General features: G+C 34.1%; 1 protein-coding gene and 1 long non-coding RNA gene across 2 annotated transcripts in view; one reads left to right on the forward strand and one right to left on the reverse strand.

Annotated features, from left to right (window-relative positions):
• Positions 1-20,356, reverse strand: part of EYS (eyes shut homolog) — a 1,532,152-nt gene that overhangs the window by 970,477 nt on the left and 541,319 nt on the right. The gene's annotated exons all lie outside the window — the stretch shown is intronic.
• LOC111098301 overlaps positions 1-20,356 on the forward strand; it is a 145,879-nt gene that overhangs the window by 12,147 nt on the left and 113,376 nt on the right. The window contains exons 3-4 of the long non-coding RNA XR_005367892.1: positions 19,033-19,133; positions 20,193-20,298. This is a non-coding gene — a long non-coding RNA (uncharacterized LOC111098301). The remainder of the gene's footprint in view (positions 1-19,032; positions 19,134-20,192; positions 20,299-20,356) is intronic.

Raw genomic sequence — 20,356 nt, forward strand, 5'->3', positions numbered from 1 at the left:
TGTTGATAGAATTCAGTTCCTTACACCATAGGTCCAACATCTCTATTTCCTTGTTTTATGTCAGCCATGGCTATTCTTTAGAAGGTAAACTACATGCCTTCTAAAGTAGTTCCCTCCATCATCAATGCCAGCAAGGACAGGTCAAGTTTTTTTCATGCTTTAAATCTCTTTGTCTTCCCATTTTACTCACTAGCTAGAGAAAACTTTCTGCTCCTGAAATGCTCATGTAATAAATTAGGTCCATCCAGATAATCTCTCTTTCTCCATATAATTTATCACAATCCTGGAACTGATATCTCATCAAAATCATAGGTTTCACTCACATTCAAAGCAGAAGAGATTATACAAAGGCATTTTTAGGGAGTCATTCCTAAAATTATGCCTATCACAAAAGCCTATGTTTTTTAATTATCTGCAAAAATTGAGTTTGGGATGCCCGAGTGGCACAGTGATTAAATCTCTGCCTTCACCTTAGGATGTGATCCTTGGGTCCTGGGATTGAGTCCTGCATCAGGCTTCCTATGGGGAGCCTGCTTCTCCCTCTACCTGTCTCTGCCTCTCTCTGTGTGTCTCTCATGAATAAATACCTAAAATCTTAAAAAAAATAAATTGAGTTTATGTCTACCATACATAGTTGTTGGCAGGAGTAAAAAGCTAATATAAAATCCTGATACAACATAAGTAAAGAAATAACTATTTCAGTAAATATTTGACTCTTAAGGAAGCATATTTCAATTTATAAACAAGAGTATATGTTAGGACATTCTTTCTATATTAACATAAAATCATTGCCTATAATTTACCTCTACTTTTGAAGTCAAAGAGATTATGTGGGGCAGCCCCTGTGGCCCAGCAGTTTAGCACTGCCTTTGGCCCGGGGTGTGATCCTGGAGACCAGGGATCAAGTCCCACGTGGGGCTCCCTGCATGGAGCCTGCTTCTCCCTCTGCCTGTGTCTCTGCCTCTCTCTCTCTCTCTCTCTCTCTCTCTCTCTCTCTCCCCGTGTGTGTGTGTGTGTCTCTCATGAATAAATAAATAAAATCTTTAAAAAAAGAGATTATATGAAAATTTCTATTCATATTCAATCATCGTGTGACACTGAATCAGCATTAATAGCAATCTGATTCCATGCTAGGTACTCTATTTAGTGACAAAAACAGTATCTCCCTGCCTTCTTTAAGATTACATTCTAGTAGGGAGTTATACATTAATCAGTGAATTATGCAAATCTATGTAAAATTAAAATAATAAAAAAATTTGATGAAGGGAAGATAATTAATGCTATGAAAGCAGCTATTAGAGTAAATCTTAGATGTCAGGAGAGAGCCTTCCCTGAAGAAGTAACTTAAAATGACACCTGGTAGAAGGTGAATAGGAGATAAATGGGCTCTTCAGAAAGAAGCATAGGTCTATAAGAGACAGAAATAAGACCAAATAGATGGAGGACATAAAATCAGAAGAAAGGTGCAGAAATTAGATTGTAAAATTATTCAGAAACATTGTAGAACTTGTGATAGAATAATTAAAAGCTATTAAAGTTTTTGAGTATACAGATAAAATAATAGACATTAGCTGTGAAAATAAAATTGCTCTAGTTACTATACAAATAAAGATAAATAAGCTCCAAGGTAATTAAAAAGGCCAAGTCAATATAATAGATTATTAGACTATCAGGTTGGTGATAGTAGAGAGAGAGACATGGTTTGTTTTGAGTTATCTTGGTTATCAACCAACTTAACTTTGTTGTGAATTCAATATGGTAGGGTGGTTGAAGAGGGTATTTGGAATGTTTTTAAGATTCCTGGTTAGAACAATGGATGATTTCTGTGCCTTTCACTGTTTTGAGTTTGAAACTCAATAGCTCTTAACTTGCTGATACTGAGGTGTTTTGGCAACATCCAAAAGGAGATGCAAGTTAAGCTGTTTACCAGTGTCTGACATTCAGAAAAGAGTCAAGGACTTGAGACAGCAACATGTAAAGAAATGCCCATGGATGGAAATTGTGGATGGATGTAGAATGAGCAAAGAAATGGATATAGGGTTATGCCTAAAGAAACTTTAGGAGCTAATAACAGGGAAGATGTGATTGAGCCTGCAAAAGAGAAGACAGATCCAAAAAGTGGCAAAGTGTAATGGATCTAAGAATGGGGTAAAAAAACAAACAAAACAAAACAAAAATCCAGAAAGAGCAAATGGTCAAATGACCAAGTAAGATAAAATTAAAAAATACTCAAAACTTTCTCGGAAGGAAGTAACTGGTAAAATTTGGGAGAACTGTTTTATGAAAGATATGGTAGTCAAAGCCAAAGATTGCTGGTAATCACCAGAAACTTAGAGAGGGTATGGAACAGAATTCTTCCCTAGAACTTTCAGAAAGCATGACCGACCTGAAACCCTGTTTTCATATTTCTAGCCACAAGAGCTATGATAGAATAAATTTCTGTTGTTCCAAATCACTGAGTTTGTTGTGCTGTTATAGCAGCCCTACGACATTGACACAGAAGATTTAAGACAAAGTAGACCTGGAGAGATAAATGAGAGAATTTTTGTTCTAGCTTGTTTACATTATTTGAAAGGAGAGAGACACAAAGGTATTTTATACCAGTGCTTAGAGTTCAGCTGATAATATTATATCCCTTCTAAACCTAAAGAACCTCTTGTATAATACTTTCGAGTACTTACATTATCTTGACTTTTAAACTCAGGATGCACTTGACTCTGTCACTGAGCCTCTTTCTTTGATAACCAATATTCTTCCCTTTGAAACATTTTCCTGTATTAATAAAGCCTTTATAAAGAAGCCATATTATTTTATACCTATGTCTTTCTGCTCAGGCTGTCATAACAAAATACCATAGATTCCCACATTTCTGGAGGTTTTGAGTGTGAAATCAGAATACCAGCAACAGTAGGATTCTGGTGAAAGTTCTCTTCTAGGCTTATAGATGGTCACCTTCTTGCTGTGTCCTCATATGGCAGAGGAAGACAGATCAAGCTTTCTGGTGTCTTATAAGGGTTCAAGTTCCTCAAAAGGGTGGGGCCTTGATCATCTAAACCTAATTATGAAATTTTCAGAAACAATAAAGTCTATATCATTCTATAATGCCATAAATATACAGTCCAACTTCACCTCCTAATTCTATTTCATGTCTGCTTCTAATATAAGATATAGATAACCTATATTAGATCTTATATAGCTTATATCTATCTATATGCAATATAAATTAAATAATATAATAAATAATACATTTAACATATACAAATAAATATGTAATATTTAAAATAAATGCATATTTATTTATTTATGGAGTATCTGTATGCAGTTAGGTTTGGATCTAAGCATAGCACTGTTCATTTATTTAAGTTGAATTACCTCAGTCTGTTTTCTCATCCAGAAAGTCTTTCAATTTTTTTTTTAGATTTAAGATTACTTATTTATTTAAGTAATCTCTGCACCCAACATTGGGCTCAAACTCACAACTCCAAAATTAAGAGTCACATACATGTGCCCTCATATTAGGAGTGCTAGAATAAAGCATAAAACAGAAACAAGTTGTTGAATAAAAAATACCAATAGTTTTTCCAAATTTGATTAAACTCATACAAAAATGATCCTATGAGCTCATCAAACCCCTACCCAAAGAATAAACAAAACGAATATCACACCAAAGAAGAGCATAATGTAATTGCTGAATACTAGTGATAAGAAAATGTTTGAAAGAACATCAATGAGAAAGACAAAGAATTAGAAAGAATATCTGGAATGGGAGGGCAGAATAGAAAACTCCAGACTTTCCATCCTCCCATGGATACACTGATTTAGCATCAACACGTAGATCAATTCTGTGAGAAATGCAGAAACTGGTTGAAAGTCTCCTGTACCCTGAGTGAAAATCCAGACACATCAAAAGTAATAGGAAAAGATGACATTCTCTTGCTATAACACCCACTCCTGGCATGGTGCCACACATACAATCAGGAGGGAACCCCCAGCTCCCAGTTTCTTCCCCAAGAGTGAAGGAGTTGGACCGCACATATAGTGCCCTGACTTTTCTGACTTTTACCCAAGAGATGGTTATGTATATATCCACTGTCTTAAATTGCTGATGGGGCCTGTAATACACTAGTCTCCTGGGGGCTACAGAGAAAAAGCCATAATTTGAACTAGTGTTTAGTCACTTCCCACACTTCCCTCTGCTCCAGCCCAATGTAGAGCAAGTGTGCAATAAATTCCTGCTCTTGGTTTTTCCCTAGGAGAGAAAGACTTGGAATTGTATAGAAACTTTAGATTCAGTTTGTTGATACGCATTAAATAACTTGCCAGGATTTCGACTGAGATTGCACTGAATCTGTAGATCAATTTGGGTATAACTGACACTCCTGACATTCCTCTTTATGAAATAAAGTTTTCCTCTACTTAGAACTTTTTATTTCATCAGAGTTTCATAGTTTTATTCATACAAATATTTTTACATATATTGCTAAATTTATACCTAAGTTTTTCATTTGGAGTATTAATATAAATAGTATTATGTTTTTAACTTCAAGTTCAGTTTTTCATTGATAGTATATAAAATGGCAATTGGATTTTTATCTTAAATTGTTGCTAATCTTGCTATAAAGTTCTCAGTTCCTGGATTTTTTTTGTGGTGGTTTTGTTGATTCTTTGGGATTTTCTACATAGAAAATCATACAACTGAGGACAAAGATTCTTTTTTTTTTAAAGATTTAATTTATCCATTTGAGAGAGAGAGAGAGCACCCACTGAGGGAGGGGCAGAAGGAAGAGGAAAATGTAGACTCCACATTGAACAGGGAGCCCCACACAGAGCTCTACCCCAGGACTCTGAGATCATAACCTGAACCGATTAAACTACTCAGGGGACCCCAAAGATACTTTTATTCCTTTCTTTCCAATTCTACTACTTCTTTTATTCCCTGCTTACTACATTAATCAGAATATCCAGTCTGATGTGGAAAAGCATCCAGTTACACACTATTAAGTATGGTATTAGCTGTAGGTTTGTTGTAGAAATGTTTTCATCTAATGGGAAAGGTTTGCCTTTATTCTTATTGACAGAGGTGTTTGTTTTTGTTTTGTTTTGTTTTGAATAAATGTGTATTGAAATTGCTTTTTTCTGAGTCTATTAATTGGATCATATTATTTTTCTTCTTTAACTTGATATGATTAATTCCATTCATTGGTTTTTGAATATTTTGCTAGTCTTGAACACCTGGAGTAATTTCTACTTTGTTAGATTGATTTTGCTAATATGCTTTGAGGATTTTTTAAATCTGCATTTATGATTGATACTGGCCTTTAGTTTTCCTATGCCTTTCTATGGTTTTGGTGTTAGGGTAATGCTAACCTCATAGAATGAGTTAGGAAGTGTTTCCTCTGCTTGTACCTTCTAGAAGATTTTATGAAGAATTGGTATAATTTCCTCCTTAAATATTTAGAATTTACCAGTGAACCCATATAGGGTGTGTGTGGGTGCGTGTTTGTATGTGTGTGTGTGTGTGCGTGTGTGTGTGTTTGGAAGGTTATTAATTTGTGGATTCAATTTCTTTAATCGGTATAGAACTGTTCATATTATCTATTTCCCCTAGTATTAGTTTTAGCAGATTGTGCTTCTCAAGGAATTGGTCCATTTCATCTATATTAACAAATTTGTGGGCAGAGTTCTTCATAATTTATTTTCCTTTTAATATTCATGGAATAAGTAGTGACATCCTTCTTTCATTTCAAATATTAGTAATTTGAGTCCTCTATCTTTTTTTCTTGTTTAGCCTGGCTAAAGGTTTACCAATTTTGCTGTATTTTCAAAGGATAAGCTTTTGGTTTCTTTGGTTTCTCTATTGTTTATCTGTTGTAAGTTTCAATGATGTTTGATTAATCTTTTATTACATCTGTTTTTTACTTGAATCAGATTCATATTAATCTTCTTTCTCTAGTTTCCTAAAGCAAAGCTTAATTTTACATCTTTCTTTTTTAATGCATATATGCAATACTCTAAATTTCCCTCAAAGTACTACTTTCAGCTCATGACAAATTTTAGTAGGATGTATTTTCATTTGGTTCAATGAATTTTTGAATTTCTCTTGAGACTTCTTTCAATCATGTATTATTTAGAAGTGTGTTGTTTAATGTCAAAATATTTTAAAAATCTCCAGCTATATTTCTGTTATTAACTTCTAGTTTAATTCTATTGTAATCTGAAATTATACTTGGTATGATTTTTATTCTTTTAAAATTTGTTAGGGTTTATGTAACGACCCAGAGTACTGTAAGTCCCGGTGAATGCTTCATGTAAGTTAGAGAAAATTTTATATTGCACTGTTGTTGGGTAAAATATTCTATAAATGTCAACTAAATCCTGTTCATTGATGGTACTGTTCTGTTTGGTTATGGTCTCATTTTCTGCCTCCTGGATCTGTAAATTACTGACGGATGTTAACTATAATAATGGATTCCTCTATTTCTCCTCCAGTTCTATTAGTTTTAACCTTACATTTTAATGTTTTATTGTTAAGTGCTACAAATTAAGGGCTTCTGTATCTTAATCAGAGTTATTCTAAACTTTCTATTCAATATGTCTAATATCTAAAGTATTCTCTGAGTTTGATCCTGGTGATTGTTATGACTATCATTTTGCAATGCTTTCTTTTTAAAAAAATATTTAAATTCATTTTAGTTAATACATAGTGTATTAATAGTTTCAGGAGTAGAATTTAGTGATTCATCACCTGCACATAACACCCAGTGCTCATTACATCAAGTGTCCTCCTTAATGCCCATCATCCAATTACCGCATCCCCCATCTACCTCCCCTTCAGCAACCCTCAGCTTATTTCCTATGGTTAAGAGTCTGTTATGGTTTGCCTCTCTTCCTGCTTCTACCTTATTTTATTTTTCCTTCCATTCCCCTATGTCATCTGTTTTGTTTCTTAAATTCCACATATGAGTGAAATCATATGGTATCCTTTTTATAGATGATTGTCTTTATTCTGAAGTCTGCTTTGGCCAAGACTGATATAGTCATTCCAGCTTTCCGTTGGTATTAACACAGCCTATCTTTCTTCAGTTCTTTATGTTAGTATATCTCCGTCTTTATATTTATAATGGGTTTCCTATAAACAACATGCAGTTGATGTTTGCTTTTTTTGTTTGTTCTTAATCCACTCAGACATTTTATGTCTTTTAACTAGTAAATTTAGATCATTCACATTTGAAATCAGTAGTAATCTAAGTGGAATAATATCTACATAATTTGGAGCTTTTAAAAAATATATATTATGGTTTTCTTTATTTTTAAAAATCCTCTGTCACTCCTCCCTTTTTTTTTTGCCTTTTCTGAATCTAGTAAAGCACTTCATATAATTTCATTTTATCTCCTCTTTGAGCATATTATACTTAAAAAAAATAGTTGTTTCCCTAAGCTTACAAATACATTTACAATAACCTAAGTCCACTTTCAAATAACATTATACTGTTTCAAGTTATTTGATGGACCTCAAAACAGAGTATTCCTAATTCCTCCCTACCATCACTTATAATAGTTCTGTCATTTATTTCACTTACCCATAATGTACACAATACGTTTTTATACTATTATTTTGAACACTTATCTGTTAGGTTAGTTAAGTTAACGTTTTACCTCCATTTATTTATTCTCTAACACTTTTCCTTCTTGATGTAGATTGGAGTTTTGGACCTATATCATTTTTGCTTCTGAAGAATTTATTTTAACATTGCTTGCAAAGTAGGTCTACTGGTAACAAATTCCCTATTTCTGTTCTTTGAAAATGTTTATTTCTTCTTAACTCTTGACAGATAATTTTGCCAAACATTGAATTCTAGCTTGTTATTTTTCTTTCAAACTTGAAGTATTTCATTCCATACTCTTTTCGCCTGCATGATTTCTGATGAGACCTCAGTGTAATTCTTAATCCCTGTTCCTCTATAGATAAGGTAGTGCTTTATCTTTCCTATGCCTTTTTAAAATGAAACCTATCTTTTCAAAGAGTTTATTTTTATCTCGGGTTTCCTACATAGGCCCCTGCACTCATTACGCTGTGATCCTTTATATTCATAAATTTCTCTACTTTTCAGAGTGATGATTTCCCTGTGACCTCAATTTTATGATGGATCTAAGAAGAGGGCTTTTTGTTTGTTTGTTTTGTTTTGTTTTTCAGTTTCTCAGTTTGTTCATAGTGGTCGTGGTAATAGTGGCAGTGTTTCAAAAATAGTAGTGATGACTTCTAAGCTCATTATATGTCAGAAAAGAGGTAAGAATTCCGACATTGCTTAATATTTCTAGACCTTCTAATTAACTTTCTTTTATTTTTATGTGTCAGCTATAGTTGTCCATCTACTCATTTATTTCATTCTCCATTTCCACTAGAGCTTCTAACATACTTATTCTAAATTTTAATATTGTAAAGTTAAATACTAATATTAATCATGCTATTTAGTAATTCCAACATCTAAGGTCATTTTGAGTCTGATTCTGTTGATTACTTTGCTTTTTGACATTTTTTTAATTGATCTTTTTGTGTCTCCTTTAAAAAAAATATTGAGTAGCAGACATTGATATGTAATGGTAGAGAACAACTTGGACACACTTATGCCTGGATGTGGGCATGACTCCTCTTTCATCAGGGCTTTAGTATGAGCAATTGAGTCAATCAGTCAAAAGTTGATGACTTGGCTTTTGTTCTTGTGCTACAAGCTTCACATTTGTCTAACAATAGGCTTCATTGCCTTGTGCCCCATTTAGGGGCTGGTGGCCTGGAGGCTTTTTCTCAGTGTCACTGTACCATCATCACCTTTGGTTATTTCTGTATGTCTGCACCACAGGAGACTCTCAATGCCCTCCTTTCCATCCTCCAGTGTACACTGTTGTAGGTTTTTACTTGCTACTATAATGTGGTGGGAATGGAAGTTTTTGTGTCCTGGTCTAACTTCAGATTTAGACAAATCCTGTAGGCCTAGTTCTAAGAATGTGTTTTTATTAAATAAAAAGTGTGTTTATTTAAAAAAAAAAAAGTGTTTCTCTGCTAGTATTAATCAACCCACAAGCCATTAAAATCGCATGGGAAATTTTTAATACTGACACCTAAGTTACAACCTTAGAGATTCTGAAGTAAATAATCTGAGCATGAATCCTGGCATTTATTGTTTATATTTATCTATTTATTTTTAAAGATTTTATTTATTTATTTCAGAAAGAGAGAGAGTGATAGAGAGAGAGAGAGCACAAGCAGGGGAAGGGACAGAGAGAGAGGGATGAGCAGACTCCTTGCCATAAAAGGAGCTTGACGTGGGGCTTGATCCCAGGACCTGGAGATGATGACCTTAGTCAAAGACAGATGTTCAACCGACTGAGCCACCCAAATGCCCTGAATCCTGGCATTTATATGTTTTAAATCCTTCCTGGGTGTTGGATTATTGTACTAGCATTGTTGAAAGTAAAGGAACAAACATCTCGTTTCTAATACCCTGCCCTATAAATCTTATCTCCCAAATCAGCTCAAAGGCTGATGCATTATTTCCTCTGTTCTACAAGACCATTGCTCTCCATATAACTTTTAACTTCCTGTGCTTTAGTTTAAAAACTATCCCTGTATAGAAAGTTGGCTTGAATATGAAAATCATCTTGTGTTTCCTATGTCATACGTCATTGTCCTGAACAGTCTATAGTTAAAATGAAAGACTGCTTTACATATTTTGCAAATTTTATTTGTGTTTACAGAAAAAGGGTAGGTCCAATACCTGTTTCTCAATTGGAACCAAGAGTTCTTATTACTGATCATGGGTCAAATATAAATCTGTTAAAATGGGATTTTGCCAGATGGGAGGACAAGGTGTCATAACCTCATCCACTATCCAATGGCAAAACTCTCTTTTTAGATTAATACTGGATTTATCCATTCACATGACAACTTTGGAGCTAAATTGGCACTATTGCTATTGAAGAGGCAAATAAAAAATTTTTTTTGAGAAGGGCAGAAATGTTATAACTGCTAATGAACTTTTCTGTGAGTGAGAAATTTGTTTGAGTTGATTTAGACAGGTTAATACAGTGATTTGAAGATACAAAAATATTTTGAAGACCCCATATTTTCCATCTTAGAATGTGTTACCTTATTAGAATTTATCTACATGTTCAAAAACCGGTTATTGATATTGTCTACCATGTGCTAGAAATGTTTCTAGGTTGTGAGCAAAAAAAATCTCTCTCTTCTCAAGGAGCTTAAATTACAAGGTATGGAGATAGAAAATACCAAAATATACAGGCTAAGAATATTCAGATTATGGTAAGCACTGTAAAGGAAATAAAAAGATTATATAACAGATATTAAGTTTGTTTATAGGTAAGTTAATTCTACAGGAAAGACTTTCAGAGGAGATATTTGATCTGATCTAAAGAATTCAATCATTTGAAAGCAAATGGGAAAGCATTACAGGCAGACAAGAAAAAAAAAAAAAGAAGTGTTTTCTGTAGAAAGAATGATTTCGAGAAGTGCTTCAGAGCACAAACAAGCAAAACATAAAGTTTAACGTAGATGGAAATAGGAAATGCAGATATTTATTTATTTATTTTTCTTTTTCAAAGATTTATTTATTTGAGAGGGGGACAGAGAAAGCATGCCCATGAGCAGGGGGAGGGGCAAAGGGAGAGAGAGAGAATCTCAAGCAGATTTCCCATTGAGCCAAGAGACCTACAAGGGGCTTGATCTCATGACCTTGAGATCACAACCTGAGCCAAAATCAAGTAGGATACTTAACCTACTAAGCCACTCAGGTACCTCAAGAATGCAGATATTTAAAAACCAATTAGTGTCCAAATCATATGGGTCTTCAGACCATCTTATGGGATTATCTTTTACTATAGTCATAATGGAAAAAAATTATTAAGGGTTTCAAGTGGAGGGGTAAAATATATTATATATATATATATATATATATATATATATATATATATATATATGAAACTATATTCACCTTGCTATCATGAAAAAAGGAGAGTGAGGATACAGAAGCACAGATACCAGTTAGGATTCCAGATTTTGAATCCAGTTAGGATTCTAGGATTCTAGGATTCTATATTTCAATGAAATATAATGGTAGCTTAAACTGATATGTTTGTAATACAGCAGATGGTTTGAGATTCTCATTAAGTAGTCAATTGAAGATATTAAGAAAGAAGTTATGATGTATCACCAGAAAATAATTTGTTTTTATTCCTTTATTAAATTATTTATTTTAATCTTATTTTTATTATCATATCACATTTAGCAAATTGTCTAGCTCTTATCATCGAGTCTTTGAATGCTCATGAAAATACATGACATTAGTGTGGCAAAGCCATAACATTTCATCAAATCTTTGTCATGCATATTTAGAATTTATTTACAAAGTAGGCATTTAAGGAAATTTGCCTCTTTCTCATTTAGGGGGCCATTAAACACAATCATTTTCTTGTTAATTAACTGCATCCTAAGGGCATCAAGAAATTGTAATTTTTCTCTCTTAGACCTTGGGATCTGTTTCACTCACCAGAATTGTTTGAGAATCATTTATAAAGGTAGAAATAGGAAAGTGAATAGCTCATCAGTTTTTTTAATTTCCTTTTAACATACCAATATGGGCCATGTTTCTCTATGGTTTATTATTTATTCAGTAACCTTTAAAATATTTTTTTTTTTTACCTTTAAAATATTTAAAGCAATAGAATTGTCGCTCTTCAACTGAAAGAATGTTAAATATGCTCAAAAGTTTTATGGTTAGGTATAATTCCCATGCTTCTCAAAGCTGTGTTTTCCATTTTTACTTAATATTTTTCTGATACTAGATTTCTCTCATTGAGTCATGCTATTAGGTCATATTTATAGTTTTACTTTATAACAAGATATTATGTTTGTATAAAATATATCTTTAAAGATTAAAATTGTGATTTTTTAAATGACAAATTCTATTATACAATAAATATTTTAAAGTGGCTCTACTGTACTGAGAATGTTACTTTTCCTATTTCAATAAAATCAACAGATGGATAACATTAAAAGCCATAGAACAGATAAGAGAAATGATTTTAAAATGGTTAATTAATATTTCAATAATTAGTCTATCACTTCATGTTCCAGATGTTCATATATGACTGAATATATAGATGAGTTTACTTTCTTGGTAGAGGATTCAGAACTTTAAAAAAGGAAATAATGTTTGGAAAAGGAGAAATATTTACTATGAATAAATCAACTTAGAATATGGCTATTGGGACAGCTGGGTGGCCTAGCAATTGAGTGTCTGCCTATGGCTCCCTGCAAGATCTCAGATCCGGGACCCAGTCCTGCATCAGGATCCAGTCCTGCATCGGGCTCTTGATGCGAGAAGACTGCTTCTCTCTCTGCCTATGTCTCTGCCTCTCTCTCTCTGTGTCTCTCATGAATAAATGGATAAAATCTTTAAAAGAAAATAGAATATATCTATTATTCAATAAATGTCAATCAAATCCAGATATTTAATTAGAGGAATAGAACTATCAAAGAGACCATATGTCATATTTTATTTTCACCTTTAGATGACTGATTTCCTAGCGACTTATAATTAAGTTTACAGACAATTTTTTCTGATTTGTTTTTACCTTGTTTCTGCAGACTGAGTTATATGGTTTAGAAAATGCCACACCTGGATAACAGTCCCAAATCTTCTAAGAGCTTTTAGAATTCAGACAATTCATCTAAATTTGGCCTGCCTTCTCAACTATAAGCTGAAATAATGCCTATCACAGATTATTGAAATAGCATATGACAAGGGTTTATAAGCATGGCACACAGTAGAAACTCACAAACTTTCAATTCCTTTCTTCCTGCTTTTCTCAATTTAGTAGTCAGGTCAGCTCAGGACATGTGGGCCAAAAGTCTGCCCAGCCTTCAGAACAACAGATATGTTTGGCTGTCAACAAAATCTAGAGGCTTTGCCTATTTTCTTTTATTTATGTTCTGTAGAATTATCTATAAAGCCTTGTCTGCTTGGCACAGTTTTGTTATCTTTGAAGACAGGAGCTGTTTTTAAGATGTCATTTGCATTATTATAGTATGTAGTCCAACATTCAATTACTGAAGTAAGCTGGTTCATTTCTGAAGTTTTTTGTAATAGTGACACTTAAACTTCTTTGAGTTTCCAGAAATTTCCTAATCCCTATTAGGAAATCATACAAAATTAGATCCTGCTTTTGAAAATAGGCACTCAGACTAACTGGTTTGTAATTATTTGTGTATATTTCCTGATCTTTTATCTCCAATTAACATTTGTCACACAATGAACTTTCATTAGACAATTGCCATCATTAGACAAGCTTCACTGAAAGCATCATTAATTTTGATTTCATTTATTTAATAAAACCCTGTGGTTAATTAAAGTCCTTGTGTACATTGTAGAAGAAGCTCTAATACCATGGATTATTTCAATACCCTTATTATATGTAAAGAAAAATAGAATATTTCAAAAACTTTGAAAGATTGCCTGTTTTAAAATGTGTAAATACTATCATTTTTTTCTTAGTTGAATCATATTTTTAAGTGTTTTTTTTTTTTAATCACTGTAAGGGGTGACTGGGTGGCTCACTTGGTTAAATGTCTGACTCTTGATTTCAGCTCAGGTCACGAACTCAGGGTATTGGGATCAAGCATGTGTCAATCTCTGTGATTAGCAGAGAGTCTGCTTGAGATTCTCTCTCCTCTCTCCTTATGCCCCCTCCTCCACTTATGCTCTCCCTAAATAAATAAATTTTAAAAATAACTTACATTTTTTAATGTTACTATAGAATAATTATAAAACTTATATGAATCTCAAAATATCTTATTGTACTGTACTCACCCTTCTTGTGATGATGTGAGATGACAAAATGCCTGCATGGTGAGATGAAGTGAGGTGAATAATGTGGTGAATGTGGCATAGCATCAGGCTACTACTGATCTGACAATACACCCAAGAATATGTTAGGGGGGATAATGGTTTGAAATAAAATTGAGAGACAGAACAGATTGTATAACAACTTGAGAGCTCGGTTAAGTAGCTTTGATCTTATCCTTGAAAAAAAAAAGTCCACTTAAGTAATTTACACAGGGAGTTATAAGATCTGATTTTTATGTAGGGACATTCCATAAAAAAATTATTGCAAAAGGGCAAGAATAAAAGCAAGAAGATTGAGAACATTACTTCAGTAGTCTAAGAGTGATTCAGTAAACTAGGAGAGGATAATTGAGGGGAATTGTGGGGAATTGTGGGGAATTGTAGGGAATTGTGAAACTCCCTTGAGTGACAGAAACATCTTATGCCTAAAAGGTGTAGGTTTGATAATACAGTTATATGCTTTATAAGTAAATAATATAAAAATATTAATGTAACATATTATAATTACAATATAAATATTTATTTATAAAAGCACAATGCAAGAAAACAATATAAAACCAGAAACTCATGTCATGCCTTTATCCTATATCTATTCAAATAGAAAATAAAAATTATGAGGAAGAGGAATTGATGTGGAATTGAATGATTTTTTTATTATTCCAGGATATTATCTTCTAAAAATAACTATTGGAAAATATATAGAGTGATTCTTAGAATAGTGGGGACTCATGTTTCATATATCCCAAATTACTGGAGAACAATAAATAGGCACGGTAGGATTTTTGTCTCAAAAAACCCATCCTGACTGATCAATGGCTTTCAGTCAGAGAAGTTTCAGGAGCTTTTAGACACAAATTATGTGCTTACTCTGGGTTCTGTCTCACCACTAGCTCAGTTCCATATTTGAACTGATATATATTGGGTATAGGTGTAGTGGGTTGAATTGGCATAATGGATCAAGGGAAATGGAATTGAGAAGTTATTTTTGTTTTAGTTAGACAAATAAGTGTAATATTCCTAATTCTAAACATGTTCCTATAGAAACTCTAATGCATATTTTGAGGCACACTGTGGTTAGATAAGACTTTTTTCCCCTCAGTCTTCCCAGAATGCTTCATACATACACAAAAGTGCCCCTTTGGTCATGGGGTGGAGAGCACCTGCAAGTCTACTTAATTAATCCTTTGTAGAGATTAGGTGGGCATCATGGAACTGAATTTAAATGTTTCTAAATGATCAGAATCAACACATGTTTTCTTTAAGACTGAGATTAATATTATATTCATATAACTCCTCAAATAAATTTAAAAGAATACCTTAGGAAGAAAAAAGTGCTATCTTTCTTCCACTCTTTCTCCATAGAGAGGGCAAAAAGGTAAAATAATTTTTGTGAGTTGACTAAATAAAGGTATAACTATGTTCACATTTTCAGAACCAAGGTTCACCTTAAAAGTAAGTATTAATACAATGTCAAAAAGCCAATCACCAGTTCAAAATCTGCACAAATATTACAAATATATCTTGGCTTTGTTTCACCTCTCTTAGAGGTAGGTGAATATTTGTGAGTTTAAGCATTTTCCTGAATAGAAATTTCCTTTCGGAAATTTATTTATTTAGTTTTTAAAGATTTTATTTATTTATTCATGAGAAATACACACACACACACACACACACACACACACACACACACAGAGGAAGAGACACAGGCAGAGGGAGAAGCAGGCTCCATGCAGGGAGCCTGACGTGAGACTCGATCCCGGGTCTCCAGGATCACACCCTGGGCTGAAGGCGGCGCTAAACCCCTGGACCACCCGGGCTGCCCTCCTTTCGGAAATTTAAATCCCAAATATTTAAAGGTACAAAGCGTCGTTCCATTATACCACTAAAGGATAAGCAAATCAAGGGCTGACTAAGAGTTTGAAAGACAAGGGAGGATTTATTTGTCAATAAAAATGAGCAGTCTGCTGGAAGGTGAATGTAAAAGTTTTCATTCAGAACTAGAGAACTCTGCACAAAGACAGCAAATGAAGAGAGTGGAAGGTATTAAGAATGAGGAATCTCGTCTTAACGGTACTCTGAAATTCTGGTGGTGGCAAACTCCAATGCATGCAGTGGTCAATTAAATAGCATACATAAGTGCACTTACTAAAGTGTGCCTTGCTAAAGATGCTCCACATGATTAGCTTTGTGTTTTTAGTCAGATAGTGCTGGGGGCAGCCCAGGTGGCTCAGCGGTTTAGCGCTGCCTTCAGCCCAGGGCGTGATCCTGGAGACCCGGGATCGAGTCTGGCGTCAGGCTCCCTGCATGGAGCCTGCTTCTCCCTCTGCCTATGTTTCTGCCTCTCTCTCTCTCTGCATCTTTCATAAATAAATAAAAATCTTAAAAAAAAAGATTTCAAAAGAAAAAAGATAGTGCTGGTAACTGTTATAAAAAAGATTTCAATGAGAAAAAGATACTCAAGACAAGAAAACCAGGTACTAAAATAGAGCAGTGGGATTAATTACTCATTAAAGTGCCAGAGGGGAAAAACCCTTTCAAAACACAGCCCACACATTTTTCTTCTCAATGTATTAGAGATATTGGGGTCAAGATTTCAAATCACAAATGTCTCCAAAGATCTTTGCTTTCTAATGGATTATATTTCTATTTATTTATCTGATTAAAAGCCAGCATTAACTGACCTGGTAGTGCTTTGATATTTTGATTTTAAAAGACCTTTAATGTTTCCTTAAATCTGCTTATTATTAAACATAATCACACAAAATTTTAGTTAAATAAAGATAATGCAGGAAGGAACTATATTATGGATGAAAAACCTTGACTTTCTGGAGAGATGCTACTGACAGTCATTTAAGTGCTAGGAAACTACTTCAGTCTCAAAAGTAAAGTTATTGTCTCTCTTATAGGCAGCACATTTCATTTATATAGTTTTGGGGGTATGTTGTTGTCTAGTTTCAGTAGGTTCAGAATCACTTGCCAAAAGGGACAGAACTGGGGTAAGTACTCTACCGTTAAGAAAAATCTGTTCTCCAAATTGCAGTCCTACATACCAATTCCAAGCATTTCCATGCTTCCAAAAGTAGGAAATATGCTCCATGCTTGGCTATGAGCAACTTCACTGGATTCCTGCTCCTATGTCACAAGCCCACTATCTTAGTTTGTATTCTGCTAAAATTAGAATCTGAGACCATGACTCAATTTATTTGGTAGATGATCTCAGGAATTAAGAATGAGAAAGTAGAAAGACTGAGGCCAGAGAAAGATTAAAAGTCAGCAGAAGTTTTATTAAAGATACTTTTGTAGGCAATGGGGACATGATTGCACAGTGACTTTAAGAAGTGAAAATATGGGGTGCCTGGATGGCTTAGTTGGTTAAGCATTTGCCTTAGGCTCAGTCATGATCTCATCCTGGGGCTCCCTGCTCAGTGGCAGCCTGCTTCTCCCTCTCCCACTGATCCTCCCCCAGCTTGTGCTCTCTCTCTCTCTCTCTTTCTCTCTCTCTCTCTTTAAACACACACTCTCTCAAACAAATAAAATCTTAAAAAAAAAAGAAGTGAATAATGTATAACCAAGATTGACTACATGAAAGTAAGGTGATTGAGTTATTTCTAAACTGTCTTCTATTTCCCATCGTTTGAAGCATGCCTGGAAGGCACTGACTTCCTGTGCATGCACCAAGACTAAACTGGCTCCAGGGTTTAGGAAAAGACTCTAGAGATGGAGCAAATATTCAGCAAGCACTTGATTTGGGGAACTGTCATGATGACATGAGATGAGAGCACTCAGAGCTACTTACCTAGGGGTGCCTGCATAGCTTAGTGGGATGAGTGTCCCACTCTTGATTTCAGCTCAGGTCATGATCTTGGGATCCTAGGATAGAGCCCCACCTCAGGCTATGTGTTCAGCAGGGAGTCTGCTGAGGATTCTTTTTCCCTCTCCCTTTGAGCCTCCCCTGTTTTGCTCATGTCTCTCTCTCTCTCTCTCTCTCTCTCTCTTTAAAATAAATAAATAAATCTTTAAAAAAAAAAAAAAAAGAACTCACTTCATATGCAGCTGAAGTTAGCCAAGAGGGTGTGACTTGGGAACCAGAAGTATTTGCTAAGTCTACCTCAGAAGGTATATAAAGGCCTATTTTCTAGAAATACTCCTGGAGACCTGCTATATTCTATGTGCATTTATTCTTTACTGTTCAGCTGACCTCAATCCTATAAGAAGCCAGAAGTATAAATCTTACTTGGAGTCTGCTTTTCATACCTAACTCTTCCCTCAATTTGTATCAAAACTTGTTTATGATGGAAGATTGGTAGTATTATAATATTCCCGTATTGGGACACAGGTTACAGGTATATTCTTCAAAAGTGCTTTACCAGAATGCCCTATATTTTGGAAGTTACTGAGTCTTCATGAATAAATCTCATAATCTGATCTACTCTTATCTTTTGAGTACTCATAACTGGTTAGAATCTGGGAAGAAGGAAACCATCAAGAAACAAAACCACCAGTGCCTAACACTGTGTTGCCCTATAATTATTATTTCACATACTCAATGGTCTTGAGCATCATTCTGATTAATAATTCACTGGCATAATAAACTATTTTTAATGAGTGTATATAAAATATATTTTAATAACATATCTATAGAATTTCTCTAGGCACAATTACTCTGTGAAATATCAAATGACACATTTATGACATATAGTGTTGCCCTAGAAAACTAAATATAAGTGGATAATGACCTATAAATATCTGATAATTGATACACTTTTATTAGGCGGTATATCATCTCAACCATTATTTTTAGCATCTTATTTTGTAGAATATAAAATATTCACTGCCTCAAGATTGTTATATATTATATAAAGCATCACCAATTATTAGGTCACTTAGCTTAATTTGCCATTGGTTTCCTTTTAGAAAGATTTATTATGAGTTAATGAGTAATAGAAAAGGTCTAAATCTTTCACTTTAGGTCACTTTTGGATTTATTGCATATAACTATTTTACTTTGTAATATTAAATCAAATTATATTGCCTTTGAATTTAGAATTTGTGTTATGGCATTATGGATTCATATATATATATATATATATATATATATATGTTTTTAATTCAGAATGAGCTGGATATGCAGAGTTTCCTTTTTCAGCATTCAAGCAGTAAGAACTCTGAATGGTTTGCCACAGTATCAAGATCAACAGTATCAACATTATAAGGGTAAGAATTTCACCTCCTATTTATTTATTTTAAGATTTTTAATTTATTTATTTATGAGAGACAGAGAGAGAGAGGGGCAGAGACATAAGCAGGGGGAGAAACAGGCTCCATACAGGGAGCCTGACACTGGACTCAATCCCCAGTCTCCAGGATCACGCCCCCCCCCCCCCCCCCCGACTGAAGGCGGCGCTAAACCGCTGAAACACCCAGGCTGCCCTCACCTCTTATTTAAAAAGAAGTTTATTTTAATTGCATTATGGAAAATAAATGAAAAGAGGAAACACTTAAACTCTATAATCACTAAGTAGTTCTGTGCATTAACACATTAAAAGTTAAAATCGAATACAATTAAAAAATCAAATTATTTTAAGTGCATAATACTCTTTCATTTAAAAAAATACATATACATATATTTGAATGCTTTTAATGTCCTAAGCACTTTTCTAGGCACTGTGATACCACAGTGAGCAAAAGAGAGAAAAAATCCTGCCACTGAAGAGATTCAATTTTAGCAGGAAGAGATAAATTAATAATTAAGTGGTATAACGATTAGACAGTGATACTTGCTATGGAGGAACAAAAGAAGATATAGGTAGAGGAAAATAGTATTATTTTAAGTAATGTAGATAGGCCTCTAAGAGAAAAGGAGAAAACTATGCTCATGTCTGAGGGACATGATTCATACCCAGAGAGAACAGTAGATCAACTGGGGGAGTAAGGGAGAATGTATTAGGAGATAAAATCAGAGAGGTAGCCAGGAACCAGGCTGATATAGGATTTAGTAGGCCAAAGTAAGGAATATGTGTTATATTGAAAGCATATGGGAAGCATTGGAGGATTTTGAGGCTGAAAGTAAAGTGATATTTTTTATATTTTTAAATAATCACACTGGGTGCTAGATGAGGGATATATGTTATTGTATTTTAATGCAACAAGAGTGAAAGAGGAAAACTAGTTAATATAATAAAGCCAAGGCAAGAGATGATGATGGCCTGGATGAAAGGGATTGTAATGTAGACTGTAAAAAATAGTTAAATTAAAATATATTTTATGGGACAGGGAAGATAAGGATTTGGTGGAGGAACAGGCAAACATGGTCATCTGGAAGCGTTCTTAATGAACAAGAATTCTTGACAGACTGTGCATTTCCTACTCACTTCTTCAGGTAAGCTATGCCAACCTCTTATTCATTGCTTTACTTCTTTCCTCCTATGACCTGTCTT

The sequence above is a fragment of the Canis lupus genome, chromosome 12 (assembly GCF_011100685.1).
Source record: "Canis lupus familiaris isolate Mischka breed German Shepherd chromosome 12, alternate assembly UU_Cfam_GSD_1.0, whole genome shotgun sequence".
In the NCBI taxonomy this organism is placed as follows: Eukaryota; Metazoa; Chordata; class Mammalia; order Carnivora; family Canidae; genus Canis; species Canis lupus.